The sequence below is a fragment of the Peromyscus leucopus genome, chromosome 1 (genome assembly GCF_004664715.2).
Source record: "Peromyscus leucopus breed LL Stock chromosome 1, UCI_PerLeu_2.1, whole genome shotgun sequence".
NCBI classification, from domain to species: Eukaryota; Metazoa; Chordata; class Mammalia; order Rodentia; family Cricetidae; genus Peromyscus; species Peromyscus leucopus.
In genome coordinates, this window is record NC_051063.1 from 69,003,089 (window position 1) to 69,015,745 (window position 12,657).

Below are 12,657 nucleotides of genomic sequence, written 5' to 3' on the forward strand. Positions count from 1 at the left end.
CACCAGGAGCTCAGCAAAGATCACAAGTCAACAGTAGCTGGAAGTTAAAGAGAGGGCGACTAGTACGTCGTCGGAACAACCGCCATCCATCACTTAGGTTTCTGCTGTTCATGAAGGTTCTTTCAGGTTCCCAAACCACTTGCCCAGGGAAGTGTTCAGGGACAAGGATTCCTTCAGTTTATAACAATGCAAGATAGTGTGGCTGGAAACCAAGGATCTTTTGTTGTTGTTGTTTTTGTTTTTATCAGTGAACTTCACAGTACAATCAGGACTGTGGAGGAGTTCCGTTTATCTACCAAGCGAAAATGTTTTATGCTCTTTGAGAGAACATTTGGGTACTTTGTATTCATTAAAGGAAATACCCTACAGCAACCATTTGCTGGCCCAGACTGAGTTTCTGTATATCCTTGAATGCAACAGAAAGGACATATATATTCTGGCTGTTTATTAATTTTGCACTGACTGCCTCCCCTGTAACTGGGAAAGAACTTCTACCTCGGAGGACCAAGGTGTTTGGGCCTGAACCCTATGCCTGACACAACCATGTGCCACCATGCTTTCTAGAACTGTCTCAGGCCAGGCCCTGGTTCTTACCTTCTGCTCAGGTGTGCCCAAGATATAAGACTCCACATTCCCACTCGAAAGGACATGTGCAGATTTGCAGACCTCCTGGCTGGTGGAAGTTGGAGACAGAAGTGTGGCCTCTGAGAGTGTAGCTTATGCCTTCATTGTCTAGCTCAATTGTTTTCCTCTGTCTCCTCCCTCAGCCTCTTCTCACTCCTCCATATTTGTAGATGATCAGAGTGAAGGGAGATTGGAGAGGAACTTGGATAAGGAATGCTCTCAGCTGGACCTGCCCACCCCGGGCGGTGGGGGGTCCCCATGAGTCCCTAGGGAACCTGGAAAGCAGTCTAGGGTATTCTGTAAAAGGAGGCACTTCACCATGGAGGAAGTTAGAGGCTTTCCTACTTCCAATGACCCACCACTTCCCCCCTCAAATCAGCTAGCCGGTGACGCATAGTATGTTCGGGAACACATGACTGATATGAAATTGCTAGAGCAAGGTTACTTGTGAGAAATTATGCCACAAGAAAAAATTGACTGCAGGTATCCTCAAATCCTGATCAGAGCCCTTGTCCTGGTCTGCCTCCATGTGTCCTCCTCCACCCACGGGGAAGTGGGCTGCCAAGGTCAGCATCCTCAAAGGAGACACAGTCCTCCCTATGGGTGGAAACCCACCTGTTAGGAAATCTCAATGACAGAACTAAAAAGCTGATTCCCATGATGGGGATTTCAGACAGACAGGAGAGAGGCCTCCAGGCGGGGCATCAAATCATGCAGGTAGGTAGGTGTCCAGCTTTGAGGCTGGTCTCTTTGAGTGGGAGAAGAGAGGAAGGTCAAAGCCGGCAGAGCTTCACAAGGCACCCGTGGCAGATAGGGCTTCCCTCTGTCCAGGCCCCACTCACAGCGAGCATCTTGCTCTCAGCTCAGCACTTGGGCTTGCTGGCCTTGAGTCAAGGTTAGGGCCTTGTGTGCAGAGAGCACACAGCCCTCCAAGCAAACTGATTAGAGACTGACTAGAGAGACACAGCTTGGAAACTCCAGGTCCTTGGAATGGGAGACAAAATAAAATGACACAGTCTGAAGGCCACTAATCATAATATACTGCAATCAAGCATCTATAAACAAGAATCCAAAAAATCTAGTTGAGAAGGGAAAAAATGGAACTAATTTTCTTCCGAGTACAAATGGTGACTAATGTCCAGCTGGAAGTATCCATATAGATCCAAGTCCTAACAAAAAATTATGTCCGTTTCTCGACTAGAAACCTGCCCTGAGGGCAACATGACAGAGACCTGAATGCTCTCAAGCCCTTGGTTCAAGTGCCGTGGCCCCTGATCCTTCTGCAAGCATAAACCAAGTCTCTGCTCATGTCCTCCATCACACCAGAACCTTCATACCCGTGTCCAGTTCTAAAGACTGGAATCACAGGGCTGTAAAGGTGGCTCAGTGGGTGTTTGCTGTGTAAGCATAACTACCTAAGTTCGGATCCCCAGCACCCATGTGAAAAGCCAATTGTGGTAGCACACATCTGTAACCTTAGCACTGGGAGAGATAGAGACAAGGGCATCCTTGGGCTCAGTAGCCTGTCAATCTAGACGAAACAGTGGGCTCCAGGACAGTGAGAGGCCTTGGCTCAATCCACAAGATGGAAGGAGGCTGGAGAGATGGCTCAGTGGTTAAGAGCACTTGCCACTCTAGTAAAGACCAGGGTTCAGTTCCCAGTACTCAGTTGGTAGGTAGGTTATGACCACCTTTAACTCCAGTTCCAGGGAATCTGACCCAGTGGGCATCAGGCAGCTATGCAGTATACATACAAAAAACATGTGGGCAAAGCACTCATGTGCATAATATAAAATCAGTAAGCGCCTTTCTAAAAAAGATGGAGAGAGGCCACCAGGCAGCAACCTCTGACCTCTGTAAGTGCATATGTGGATGAGCACACCTACACATGTATACAGAGAGAGGGGGGGAGGGGGTGGAAGAGAAAGGGGGAGGGGAGTAGGAGAATCACACCTGCTCAGGATTACACCGAGGACCACATCCGTCTGACCCCACCACTCCACCTCAAATTGTTTGCCCAGAGCCCCAGTTTGTGCCATCTCCCCTGGGAAACAAAGACATGTCTGTTCTATTTGTGGCTGTGTTCCAGGCAGGGTGGCATGGCTGGAGAGCGCTCTGTACTTGGCCTCCTACACCCTACCTGCGCAGACTCATTGCAGCACCATCTCTGTTTCCCTCGCCCATGCATCCCTTCACTTCACACCCCAACCATGCCGAGTCCCAGGCACCCTGCAGTAATAGTCTGGCCATCCCCACGCAGATGCAGAATCCCACATCTGCTGCAGGAGCTCATGGCCAACCTGTGATCCCCACACTGGACCTTCTAGGGGATCGGAGTCTGTGCTGCCCACACCCAGGCCAGAGGCCCAAACAAACTATCCAACCAATGCTTCACTCTTCGCCCCAGACTACTAACACCCAAACACTTGACTACAGCACAGTAGATTTCCAGCCCAGCTAAGGATCAAGTTTTGATTCAGTTTCCTTCCTCTTGGAGCGTCTATCTGTTTGGGGGAGAGAAAAACAAGGACTCCCTTTTGTTGTTAATACTTGACACCAATTCTATAACAGACTAGATTAAATGTGTTCTTAGCTGTATTTAAAAGAGGTTTTGAAATAGACAGCCATTCTTTAAAAATACTTTATCTGGCCCCTCCTTCATTGGGAATCAATATAAAAGGATACATTCATTTGTTTTTCTGAATTATATTGCTAAGGGTTTTTATTTCATAAGCTTCACCAAACCCTTTGAAGTTTTTATTTATGTAGCTGAAAGAAAGGGACCCACATTGCTGGCAGAGAGCCAGATGCAGTGAGTACAGAGGCTGTGAACCACATCAAAAGTCCCTGTGTGGCACACCTGGATGGGGTGGACCCCAATCGGTGAGATTTGGGGGACAGAGAAAAGAAAAGGAGGCTGGGTGGGTAATCCCCAAAGGAGGACTCTCCCAGCCCACATCCAGCAGTGGGTCCCACCATCTGCCTCTCCAGGAGAATCAGAAACATTTTATAAACCTATCACCTTAGGTGTGGTTTATAAATCCCAACCATCTGGAGGGCAGGTGGGATCTGATCAGGAGCTGCCCCAGAGCTGCCCCGTCCTTTGGAGGAAAGAATTGAGCTCAGAGGGTGTGTGTGGGGGGGGGGCATGCACAGCTTCATAGTTTTACGTTATGGTGGCAAAGCTGACCTTATGCCCGATTCCACATGCTTCGTTCGGGGCTACACTGCTTCTTGCTGCTGGGGTTGTGTCCTTTCTGCCTGGCTTCCTACCAGGCCTGGTTTAAATCAGGCCACACACCCAGGTTAATGTCCATAGCAAGCTGTATTTTTGCATCACAGGTCACTAACACCGGAGTCAGTGGTGCATGATGAAGAATGGATTCCCTTCTGGTGCGCAGGTAAGTGAAAGCATTGAGATTAAAGTCTTAACTCATGCAAACTTTACATAATCTTTCAGCTTGCCTACTGTGTCACGTTATATTGATTGGAACTAGTCTTCCAGGTAGCACACGGAGAAAGACTTTATCTACCGCCATGGATTTTGTTCATTCAAACCTCTGTGCGTCTGTGTGTATGGGGGTGGTGCACATGCGTGCATGTGTGTATGTGAAGGCCAGAGGACAACCTCGAGTGTCGTTTCTCAAATGCCATCTGCCTTTTTTGAAACAGGGTCTCTCATTAGTCTGAAGCTCACCAAATAGACTAGGCTACCTGACCAGCAAGCGCCAGAGATGGACGATGGACGTGTCTCTGCTTCCCCAGAGCAGGGATTACAAGTGTACAGCACCACACCTGGCCTGTTTCACATGTGTTCTGGGGCTCGAACTCAGGTCCTCTTGTTTGTAAAGCCAACAGTTTTCCCCCTGAGCCGTCTCCCTGGTCCCACACTGTTTTTTTTTTAAATACATACCATGTATATAGCATTAGGTATTTTAGGAAAACATATCTACTTCCCTGGGTGCTGGCCACATGCTTTCTAATTTATATGCATCCTCTGCTGCCACCTCAGCAGCCATGCAAAGTAAAGACGGTCAGTCCACTCCTGAGGAATGAGCAGCGGGGTCTGAACTTGAGTCAATTAACCAAGACTACACCAGAGGCAGGATTTGAATCCAAGTCTTTACCCAAAGCCCATGGTCTCAGAGACACACCCTTTATTGACAGCCTGGTGGAGAAGCTGAACTGTTGAATCAATGGAAACCTAAAATAGACTCGAACAAGTAATTTAGGATAGGGCCAATTGTCCTTCCACGGAAGCAAGAGGAAGAGGGATTACTCTCGGGCAGAGGGTCTAAGGAGGTCTGGGGGAGGCTAAGACACTTGAGTAAGCTGAGCTGGAGGCTGAACACTCTCCATGTCCTGTGGTCTAGAAAGTAGGAGGCCTTCAGGAGAGAGCAGGCCACAGCTCCATTTGCTAGGAGACAGCAAGCCAAAGACGAGCTACATTGCACAGGACTTTCTCAAGTGACACTCAGGTGTTGAGGGGGCCCAGCGCTCTCCTAACGGCCACATTCACCTCTGTTTTGGAGCAGAGCCTCCCGGGGTGTGACTCAAACACCATAAATGAGAAAATGTATCAGTGAGGGAAGAGAGTGCATGCGGTTTTTGTTCCCTCACTGCTCCTTGGCAGGTCTTGTAGGGTTTCTTCAGTTCAGCATCCCCTTAAGATCTGGCCCTGCAGCTCCCGTATGGGCTGTTCTCTCTCTGTGATCCAATACACATCAATACACATTGTAACAGATGTCTATGTAAGCCATAGCCGCTCATTCACACAAGCATACATGCTCCAGAAACTGAACTCACAGCACCGTCCTAACATAAGCCCCAGGTCGGCACCCCTTTCTGAAGCAGGAAGGAAGCTAGTGTATTTAGAAGGATGAAGGAAGCATTAAGGGAAGTTAGGGGGACACAAAGGCACACCTTTGACTTGGGACCCGATCTTAGGAGAAAGTATCAGGTGTACTGCAGAAGGTGCGTGCCTCAGCCTACCAATTTGCCTCTGACCAGCAGGGGATGGTTTCAATTAATGGCCTCCGTGGTGGAGCCATGAGGACCACAGAGGAGGCAGAGTCTGGTGCAGAAGCACAATTCGACCTACTCAAATGGATTCATGCCCCTTCCCATACTGCCCTGAACTTCCTCAGGGCTAAAAGAGCTGCATGCAGGAACGCCTGGGGCTGAAGAGATCACTCCCAGGACAGAGTTTCAGGTCTTCCTCCAGGCTTCCTCAGAGGTCCATAGAGCTGCTGACCCAGGAGTACTGCGGGGCCAAGTGTGCCTGCAGAGCAGGAACAATGCATTTCCAGCCTGAGAACCAATGGCCTGCTCTGTTCTCTTGTGACCCCACAGGGGCTGCAGGAAGCATCCAAGGCCAGCACCTCCCTCATTGACCTTCAGGGCTGATTTGCCCGAGGGGTTCTGGATTATCGAATCTAGTTTATCCAATGACCTGGCCTTTCAGTGAGACAAATCGCTGCTACCAACTTCAAAGAAGGAAACTGTTGGTTTGTGTCGAGGGGGTGATGATGAGTCACAGACAGCATTAATCCCAAGAAAGGAGGACCTGAGCCCCCAGGTGGCATTCAGGAGGTCAGGGCCCGGCTTGAGGTCCTCTCCCTGACAGTGGGGACCTCACTTTAGGCCAACCAATACCTGGCCTTTTGTTTCCCCGGCCCTTGAACTTGCGCTGGGAGACCCCAGACTCCATCTACTGTCAAAAAGAGTTCTGTCCACTTTGTCCATATCCTGAAAGCTGAGCGACCTTGGCAATCACCAGCAACCCACTGTTTCACGCCCCCTTCAGTTTAGTGCCTCAGTTTTGGAAAGACACGCCCACCCTCCCTAATCCCCCAGCCCAACTTCAGCTAAACACAAATTTTTAAACTGTAGGCAAAAAAAAAAAAAAAAAAAAAAAAAAAAAAAAAAAAAAAAAAAAACATCGTTGCGAACAGGTCCGGACACTTTGGGTCACAAGTCTCTTATGTGCAAGGACATTACTGACAGAACAGAGACACAGTAATTTCTAGAACACATGAGCATCATTTGCTGATCTTCCTTCAAATTCCCTGACACAGTCAAGACCACCTATTTTCTTTCCTTTAGTTTGTGAGGTTCTAACACTTTCAGAGTCGTCATACTCCGTATAAACAAATAGTGTGATTCTGCAGGCATCATGGTCTAACCTCTCTAGAAAGGTACTTCATGCCTAGAAGGAATTTAGGTCAGGTCCAGTCCTTGGTCCTTGGGCTTGGCTCTGCCTCATGACCCTGTGGGTCTCCCAGCCTTCCCCAGATGGTCCTGGGAAGCACCAAGATGGGTACCGCTGGCCCTTGGCTCCAGGACCTCCTCAGATCACCCCACGGACTGCAATTCCCGACGTCAGACCTGGGCTACCTGCCAGGTTTCCCCACCGCGACCCTGAATCCCCAGCTGACGCCTGCCTGGGAAGACACCGGGCCCCAAACCAGCCGCTAGCATCCCCGCAGCGCCCCCGCTGCGCCGGGAGTTGGCGCAACTCGAGTCACTTTCTGGAAATGCTCCAGTCTCAGGCCCTGGGTGCTCAGCCCCCAACACACCGGTTGGCACCCCCTCCCGTTTCCACTGCGTTCACGCGCGTCGCCGGGTCACTGTCACCCTCCTACGGTCGCCACCCGCAGACACACGCCCTCCGCGTAGCTGTTCACCGAGAAGAACTGCCGAGGTGGTAGCTAAGTTGATACTACGCCTTGGGCAGGTGGCCGGGGTCGCACCATCTCCAGTCGCTGGCACCCCGCGCACTAGGAGGGTGGTAAGGACCTAGCTCAGATGCAGCAGGACCCGTCACTCCCGTGACAGTGGCCCAGGCTGTCCCGGTTTGCTCAAGGTGCACGGTGTGCATAGCCACCTAGGGACTCAGTGCCACCCGCCCACACCGCGCCACTCACCTCCCAGGGACCGGTGCTGTCGCGCCGATCGCGCCGCCGCGGCGACTCCGCATCTCCCGGGCGCCTGCCCGGCAAGCTCCGCTCCGGGGCGCCCGCTGTCCCCGCCGGCGCGAGGGAGGGTCGTGAGGACGCACGGGGGCACCGAGGTCCCCACGTCGCCGGCGAGTTCTCTCGGAGCCCGCAGCCCACAGCCCGCAGCCCCGCAGCCCTCAGTCCTCCAAAAGAGCAGGAAATCTGTCTGGCCGGGTCCGGCCGCCTCCAGCGCTGGGCTAGGTCTCGGGCTCCTGTTCCACGGCGGGGGCGGGGCCCTGGCGCTGCGAGGGGCGACGGCGACGCCTGGTGCCTGGCTCTGGGAGCGCACCGCGGGCGCCCGCCCTCCTGAGGCTGTGGCCTCTACACTCGGAGGAGGCAGGCCGGTGCCCTCTCTGGGGAGGCCCTCTCCCGGCCCTCTGCCCAGACACAGGGAACCAGGGAGGGTGCCAAGGGGTGATGACACTCACACCAGCCAGAAAGAAAACTCAAGGTCCTTTCCTGTTCATGTTTAGCCTTGGTCCTGGACACCAGGAAGTAGCCTGGCTGGGATGCACTTTGCATCTGGTAAAGCGCGGCTGGGGCATCTGGTAACAGGCCTGCTTCAGAGAAGTTGGCAGAGCTGGAAAATGTCCCAAACACTCCCTCCCAGAAAAGAGTGTGTGGGCGCCCCATGGTGGGTGCTGGAGGGTGTACAATTAGTATGAAATATCTGGCAAAATTAAACACAATGGAGCAGAGCACAGTACCTGATCTGCTGCGCTAGGGACTTATTTCCTAGTGATTTCATTTGGACTACAAAGGGAACTGCCAGCTTGACACAACTTAGAATTGAGTCTCAAGGAGATAATCTAGATCAGGTTGAGCTGCTGGCATGTCTGTGTCTGTGTGTGGGAGTGGGGGTTGATTGTTAATTGATAAAGGAAATCTCAGCCCGTTGTGGGCAGCACCATTTCTTGGGACACAGGGGTTGGGGGTTTCTGAACAGTATTAGAGTGGGCTGGATGATAGTAGGCACACAAGGATGTGTTTATTCTCTTTACTCTTGACTTTGGGTGGATGACAAGAAAGAGGTGTGTAGGGGTGTTACCTCACCTGGCATCTTATTGCTGTTAGCCAAACTGACTTACAAGGTGACAATTTCAGAACCAGCTGGCAACGCTTAAGTCAGTTGGGGTCTCTCTGGGACAGAGGTATAGACCGGAAGCCTGAAGAGCTGTGGACCCCTCCAGAGTGCTGAGAATGCTCTTCCCTTCCCATGGTGTGGGAACACAAGCTCATCCTCCCTTCTCTTCCCACATACCTCAGTCCCTGAGGACCTAAGACTTTTCCTTCCTTTCCTGCCTCACTCACTCCTGCTCCGGGGGGCTGCTCTAGAGCTGTAATAGCATCCATGTGCATATCACTCAGAAACATGCAGCCTTCCAGATACCTGCAAGCTCACTTCTTCCAGCATCTTTTTGTTTGTTTGTTTGGTTTTGTTTTTCGACACATGGTTTCTCTGTGTAGTTTTGCGCCTTTCCTGGAACTCAATCTGTAGCCCAGGATGGCCTCGAACTCACAGAGATCCGCCTGCCTCTGCCTCCGGGTGCTGGGATTAAAGGCATGCGCCACCACCCGGCTTTCCTTCCGGCAGCCCCAGCTCTTGCTCTTGGTTTGTGGACTTTTACTCTGCCTCTAATTCTTCTCCAAGTCTGACTCCTACCTGACATCTTTGTGCATCTTGGATGCAGCCCCTTCTCTCTCTCGGTGCTTGCCTCAACTATGACAGCATTGCCCTCGGATTTCAGACCCCCTGCTTAAAAGCCCCCACTTTGTAAGATCCTGATGGCAGCGAGGCTGTGCCCAACTTGCCGAGTGGCACCTAAGCGCCTGCTCATCTAATGTAGCCATAGCTCCTCTTTCTCAGAGCTTGAGAAAAACGCCTTCCTGTCTGGGCCCCCCCTCTCCTGCTGCCTTCCTACCAATTGTCTTCCCAATGGCCTCACACCCCTCTTCTCTCACAAGCCCTCGTCAGTGACATCACTTACTGAATTTGGGTTGGTTTGTTGGTTGGTTTTTCTCTTCTGTTTTGTTTTGAGACAGGGTCTCACTATGCAGCTCTGGCTGACCTGGAACTCACTATGTAGACCAGGCTGGTCTTGAACTCACAGAGATCCTCCTGGCTCAGCCTCCCAAGTGCTAGGATTAAAGGCGTGCACCACCACACCCAGCATTGTTTGCTCTTTCGGTGTCTGTCATTGCTCCCTTCCTTTGCCCTAGGACCGGAAGGGCCATCAGCCCAAGCTGTGCCTGTCTCTGTCCTTTACTCCTACAACATGAGACATACTCAGCAGCCAGGACATGCAGTGAACATGTGGCCTGCCAGAGCAAAGGAGGACAGGCCCCAGCAGGCCCCAGCAGGCAGCCTTGTTACCTGCCCAGAGCCCAGTGGGTCAGGTGGCTCCCTCCTGAGTATGCCCTCAGGGAACAGCCCAGATTGGGTGTGGTGACCAAATGGCCCAATGACGTCACCCAGCTCTGGATTTGATTGTCCTTAGAGCTGCAGGGCCAAGCTAAAGTTAAAGGTGGTGAGGGTTTCGAAGCCCTGATAAGCTTGTTAACACCACAGGGGTGGGGAGGCTGAGACTGATAGCCACCAAGAGGGGAACTCACGTTACCTTAGACAGACATCTGCTGTTGGAGCGTGACAGCCTTGAGAACAGGATGAGGAGGCAGATGGCTCTTCTCTCCCAGTAATATCTGCCCTGTTGGACCCCAAATGTTAATCTAGGAATTAAGTGGTACTCCTTGGCATCTTCTGAAGTCTACAGACATCCTGTCATTCAGACACACGTTACCCTTCATTATCTTTGCTCCTCATTTGGGCTCATGGCTCCTATTAGCATCAACTAATTCCTTCCCCTCATCCTAGACTACAAGGACCTCATGCCATGCCAAATGCCCCATCTCTCCTGTGTACCTGAGCCATAGCCCTCTCTAACCATAGACTCCTCTGCCTCACTGAGCCCCTCTGAGGCCTCCCATGTGCCCTTCTGCCTCCCGAGTTCTCCTCCATGTCTGGCTGTGCCACTTTTCCCTTGAAACACAGTACCTTCCAGGTAGGATTTCCAAAACTGTATCATCACCAGACCATGTGTTCTGTCTTCCACTGCACTCAAGGACTTGACTCCTCAGTTTCTCTTGAGTGACTATCTTAGTTAGGGTTTCCATTGCTGTGAAGAAATACCACGACACAGCAACTCTTATAAAGGGAAATATTCAATTGGGGCTAGCTTACAGTTTTAGAGGTTTAGTCCATTATCATCATGGTGAAATACGGTGGCATGCAAGCAGACATGGTGTTGGAGAAGGAGCTGAAAGTTCTCCTTCTTGTTCCACAGGCAACAGGAAGTGAACTGTCTACCCCACTGGGCATAGCTTAAGCATATAGGACCTCAAAGCCCACCCCCACGGTGATACCCTTCCTTCAACCAGGCCACACCTACTCCAACAAGACCACACATCCTAATAGTGACACTTTCTATAAGCCAAGCACTTGAACACATGAATCCATGGGCACCATACCTATCCAAACCACCACATTCCATTCTCTGGCTCCCATAGGCTTGTAGCCATAACATAATGTAAAATGCATTTATTCCAACTTCAAAAGTCCCCACAGCCAGGTGGCGTTGTCACATGCCTTTAATCCCAGCACTCGGGAGGCAGAGCCAGGCAGATCTCTGATGGTTTCCTTCACTGCCTAAGCTTGACTGTTCTGGAATTTGCTCTGTAGACCAGGCTGACCTGCATACCTCTGCCTTCTTAGTGCTGGGATTAGAGGTGTGTACCACCACACCTGTCCTGGAGTGAGATCCAGGACAGGCACCAAAACTACACAGAGAAACACTGTCTCAAAAAACAAAACAAACAAAACAAATCACAAGTCCCCATAGTCTATCACAGATGCAACAATGTTTAAAAGTCCAAAGTTCAAAGTCTCTTCTGAGATTTATGCAATCTCTTATCTGTAATTTCTTATAAAGTGAACATAAAAAAGCATATCACATACTTCTAACATATAATGCCACAGGATATACATTATCATTCCAAAATAGAGGAAAGGAGGATAGTGAGGAAATACTGGACCAAAACAAGATCAAAACCCAGCTGGGCAAACTCCGAACTCCACATCTCCAAATCTGATGTCAAAGCACTCTTCAGATCTCTAACTCCTTTCATCTTTGTTGACTGCAATACACTTCTTTCTCTTGAGCTGGTTCCACTCCCTGTTAGCAGCTTTCCTTGGCAGGTATCCCATGGCTCTGGCATCTCCAGTATCTTGGGATCTCCAAGGCAATTCAGGCTTCACCTTTACAGCTTCATGCAATGGCCTCTCTGGGCCTCCATTCATGGACACCCCTGATATATGCCTAGTTTTCCCAGCTCTCCTTAGTCATGGAGGAAGAGTCCATAACCCCTTTCTTCTATCCCTGACTTTAAAGCTGGAACCACATGGCTGAAGCTGCCAAGTTCTGCTGCATGCTGGGCCTGGGACATGGCCCCCTTGTTCAATTACATCTTCACCAGCTTTCTGTTTCTGATGGTTTCCTTCACTGCCTAAGCTTGACTGTTCTGGAACTTTCTCTGTAGACCAGGCTGACCTGCATATGTCTGCCTTCTTAGTACTGGGATTAGAGGTGTGTACCACCACACCTGGCTCTAAGCTCTTCTTTAATTCCTTTTCACAGTTGGAAACGTATCTAGGTTAGATCTTGCCCTGAGGTCACCACTCCCTTCATCACATTTCTTAATTTGTTTATCTCCTTGAACACAGGATTTAGCTCCATTCCACTTCCTGGCACCCCTTTCCTCCTCAAATTGTACATTTTGTATTTTTCTGTTTTTAGCTTTCTCCTTTTCACTATAAATCTCCATTAGAGTTACCATGAATATCCACAGGACAGAGTCTACACTAGGTTGTTTTGAAATTTCTTTTGCCAATGAAATCAATCCAAATCTCTTCACTTTGCCTCAAGCAGACTCTTCAGACAAGTGCAAAAAGTAGCTACATTCTTCACCCAAATAATACAAG

The 12,657-nt window shown here is 50.4% G+C and overlaps 1 protein-coding gene across 2 annotated transcripts in view; it reads right to left on the reverse strand.

The window, feature by feature from the left end:
* Window positions 1-7,837, reverse strand: part of Ptpre (protein tyrosine phosphatase receptor type E) — a 149,591-nt gene extending 141,754 nt beyond the window's left edge. For both annotated transcript variants that reach the window (XM_037209626.1, XM_028869034.2), the window contains exon 1: window positions 7,551-7,837. The gene's annotated coding sequence lies outside the window, so the exon portion shown is untranslated. The remainder of the gene's footprint in view (window positions 1-7,550) is intronic.
* Between the last annotated feature and the right edge of the window lie 4,820 nt (window positions 7,838-12,657).